Genomic DNA, 4,426 nt, shown 5'->3' with positions numbered 1-4,426 from the left:
ACACCTAGATGATGAACATTGAAACTAAGCCGAGCCTCTTAAACTAATTATCCAAAACACACAAACAAATATAAAATCACACAAAAACAAACTGAAAATAAAAGCACACAAAACACACCAAACGAAACAAAGAAACAAAAATATGATACAAAAGGGTTGGAAGCAAACTCCTCAAGGTTGGTAAACCAGAGCCTCGAGAATGATCTCTTCAGCCTGGCTCACACGCTCAATGTAGTATTTCAGTCTCTGGCCATTGACTCTGAATACTCTCCCATCGCTCGGGTCCTCGACCTCAACAGCACCGTTGGGAAAAACTCGTTTCACCATAAATGGACCAGTCCACCGCGACCTAAACTTACCTGGGTGGAGATATAGACGGGAGTCATAGAGATGCACCTTCTGATTCAGCTCAAAGTTCTTTCGCAGGATCTATTTGTCATGTGCTGCTTTCATCTTTGCCTTGTAGATCCTGGAATTATCGAAAGCATCATTTCTTAGCTCCTCAATTTCTGACAGCTGGAGCTTGCGATTAATACCTGCATAACTAAGATCGAAGTTAAGGGCTTTAATAGCCCAATAAGCTTTATGCTTGAGCTCTACAGGTAAATGACAGGCTTTTCCAAAGACAAGCCTGTAGGGAGACATCCCAAGAGGGGACTTGTAAGTAGTACGGTATGCCCAGAGAGTGTCAAGAAGACGTGAGGACCAATCCTTACGGTCGGGATTTACTGTCTTTTCCAGAATCTGTTTAATCTCCCTATTCGCCAACTCAGCTTGACCATTAGTCTGTGGATGGTAGGTAGTTGCAACCTTATGAATGACACCATATTTTCTCATGAGAGCTTCAAAAGATCGGTTGCAAAAATGGGTGCCTTGATCACTAATGATAGCACGCAGAGTACCAAACCTAGATAACACATTCTCTTTCAAGAACTTCACAACTGTCACATTATCATTAGTCTGACACAGCACGACTTCTACCCATTTAGAAACGTAATCCACAGCAAGGAGAATGTAGAGGTAACCAAAAGAAGGTGGAAAAGGTCCCATAAAATCTATCCCCTAACAATCGAATATTTCTATCACAAGAATTGGGTTCAAAGGCATCATATGGCATCAAGACAAGGCACCTAAATTTTGACACCTCACACATGAATGACAAAACTCATTAGTGTCCTTGAACAAAGTGGGCCAATAAAGACCACACTGTAAGATTTTTGCGGCAGCCTTTTTCACAGAGAAGTGACCACCACAGGCATCGTTATGACAAAAGTTCAAAACACTAAGAATCTCATCATCAGGAATGCAACGCCTCATGATTTAGTCAGGGCAGTACTTAAACAGGTACGGATCATCTCAAAAGAAATTACGCACCTCGACCAGAAACTTGTGCTTATCTTGTGCATTCCAATCAGAAGGAAGTTTGTCGGTCACCAAGTAATTGACGATGTGAGCATACCAAGGTAGCTTGGTGACCGCGAAGAGATGCTCATCGGGGAAGTCATCTCGAATGGCAGGGGCATCAGTAGAGTCTTTAAAATCCAATCGAGACAAGTGATCTGCCACAACATTCTCAACACCTTTCTTGTCCTTAATGGTCAAGTTAAATTCCTGCAACAGAAGGATCCACCGAATTAATCGCGCCTTAGCATCCTTTTTTGAAAGGAGATACTTGAGGGCAGAATGATCTGTGAAGACGGTAATGGGTGAACTAATCAAGTATGCACGGAACTTGTCAAGTGCAAACACTATAGCGAGCAACTCTTTTTCAGTGGTTGAATAATTCATTTGAGCGTTGTTAAGAGTTCGGCTAGCGTAGTACACAACAAAGGGCTTCCCCTCCCTTCTCTGACCTAGGACAGCCCTAACAGCATGGTTGCTTGCGTCACACATGATCTTGAATGGTAAGCTCCAATCCGGTGACTGAATGATGGGGGCGGAAGTCAGTTTCGCCACGAGCGTTCAAAAGGCATCCTCACACTCAGGTGTCCACTCAAAAATGGCATCTTTGGCTAGGAGGTTACATAATGGATGGGAAATCGTTGAAAAATTTTGTATGAACCTCCTATAAAAACAAGCATGCCCTAGAAATGACCGAACTTCCTTGACAGTCTTTGGGGTGGGCAAATTGGAGATGAGTTCAATCTTAGACTGATCAACCTCAATCCCTCTCTCAGAAACAACATGCCCCAAGACTATGATTGATGGTACCATGAAGTGGCACTTCTCCCAGTTAAGCACAAGGCCTTTCTCTTCACATCTAGTCAGAACAGCTTCTAAGTTGAGAAGGCACGAGTCGAAGGAGTCACCAAAAATGGTCAAGTCATCCATGAACACTTCCATACACTTCTCGACCATGTCGCTAAACATGCTCATCATGCACCTCTAGAAGGTGGCTGGTGCATTACACAATCCAAATGGCATACGCCGAAAAGCATAAGTTCCAAAAGGACAGGTAAAAGTAGTCTTATCTTGATCCTCTAATACGATCTCGATCTGATAGTAACCTGAGTAGCCATCAAGAAAGCAATAGTAAGGATGTCCAGCCACGCGTTCTAGGATTTGGTCGATGAACGGAAATGGGAAATGATCCTTGCGGGTGGCGGGGTTCAGCTTTCGATAGTCAATGCACATACGCCAGCCCGTCACAGTCCTTGTGGGAACAAGAGCTCCTTTCTCATTCTCTACCACTGTCACCCCTGATTTCTTGGGCACTACTTGAGTTAGACTGACTCACTTGCTATCAGTGACTGGATAAATGATTCTTGCATCCAGAAGCTTCAAGACTTCATTCTTCACGACTTCTTTCATCGTCGGGTTCAGTCTCCTTTGCGGATCCCTTCGTGGATTAACCCCATCTTTCAAGTTAATGTGGTGGGAGCAAATTAAGGGGCTAATACCCTTAACGTCAATAATCGTCCAACCTAATACCGATTTGTGTTCACGCAGCATGTCAACTAACCATTGCTCTTGGAATGCATCAAGTTTAGACAAAATGATAACAGGAAAGGTATCACCAGCTCCCAGGAAGACATGTTTCAGATCCTCAGGCAGTTGAGCCAGCTTGAGTGTTGGGGTCTCTTCGGCAGATGATTTTGGCTTTTCTTTCTCATGAGGTAGCTCTTCAAAGCGTGGTTGCCAAAACTTGGCTCGTCTGCCTTGTGAGTCTTTAAAAATGGCAGCGTTGTTGGCCATCTCACAAGGACCGGAACTCTCAGATTCAGAAATGCAGAGAAAATCACCAAGATCATCGAAATTGTTACACAACTGAACCTCCTCCGAGATGAGTGTGTCAATTAGAAATGTTTGATGGCACTTAGTGCGAATTTATTTTTGTATAATAAATTTCTGCAAGCGTACGATGTCAAGTTTTGAGTATAAGGTGAGTGAGTATCATCTCCATAGGGATTGGGTTTAGAATTGCCGTTAAGTATCGTGATTATTGTAACTTAACTTTATCTAGGCAACCTAATAAGATGATAATTGAGAACAAAAATAAAATAAATACAAGAATAAAAATAAAGTATCTATACACAAATGGTCTAGGGACTTGATTTCGCTTTATTATTCCTACGTTCATCCTATTATGTAATCGCTAATCAATTCCGTTCAATTCATTAATCAAGGCTCTAATGTCATCTCGCAACCTCTCTCGAGTGCCTCACAAGAAATTGTATTTAAATACCCAAAATAATATCCCTATTTGAAATGAATATTTAAACCCAAATTAAGCTTCGCCTTTAGAATTAGAAAATAGGAATATTGATCGCCTCTTGGCCTCACAACGACCTAAATCCTAATTTGATTATCTAACCGTTGATCTCCTCTCGGTCTCACAACAACCTAGACTATGTTTCTCAAATCTAGATAATGAACTCAATCTCTCTCAAGCATCAAATTCGCAATCTAAAAATCATCTAACTCATTGGCCAAATAAATTAGAAGCATTAAGCATAGAGAAACATAAATGAATTGAAAACGAAATTAAATTAACAATTAAAAAAATATTCAAAACATAGTTCAAATAAAACTACATCAAGTCCTAGATTTAATGTCTAGCTCAACATGGAAAAATAGATGAAAGAAGATAAAATCCAATATCCATTGAATAACTTCCAAGGACCTCCAAGATGAAGGATTTCGGCCTCCTTTTAATGTTTTCTTCATATTTCTGGGCTCCCTTTCTCAAATGGCCTCTCTTTCCTTTTATACTACTCAGTTTCAGAGCTAGGGCTTCATATGCGCACTGCAGCCTGTGTGAAAACACACTGCGGCACGCGTTTTTGGAAGAGGATCCCGTTGTTGCAGGCTGGGGTGTGATGTAGCGCCTTTGGGCGTGCTGCAGTGCGTGGGGCTGCCATCTAGGCGCGCTGCAGTGCCCGTTCCTGCTCTGGGCGCACGGGCGCGCGCCTGGGTGTGGGCGCGC

General features: G+C 42.3%; 1 pseudogene; it reads right to left on the bottom strand.

Annotated features, from left to right (window-relative positions):
• The window catches only part of LOC112090887, a 15,295-nt pseudogene that overhangs the window by 4,921 nt on the left and 5,948 nt on the right, over positions 1–4,426 (bottom strand).

This window comes from Morus notabilis, unplaced genomic scaffold (assembly GCF_000414095.1).
Source record: "Morus notabilis unplaced genomic scaffold, ASM41409v2 Scaffold98, whole genome shotgun sequence".
NCBI lineage: Eukaryota > Viridiplantae > Streptophyta > Magnoliopsida > Rosales > Moraceae > Morus > Morus notabilis.
The sequence above is the reverse complement of the archived record's forward strand: the minus strand, read 5'-3'. Positions and strand labels throughout refer to the sequence as shown.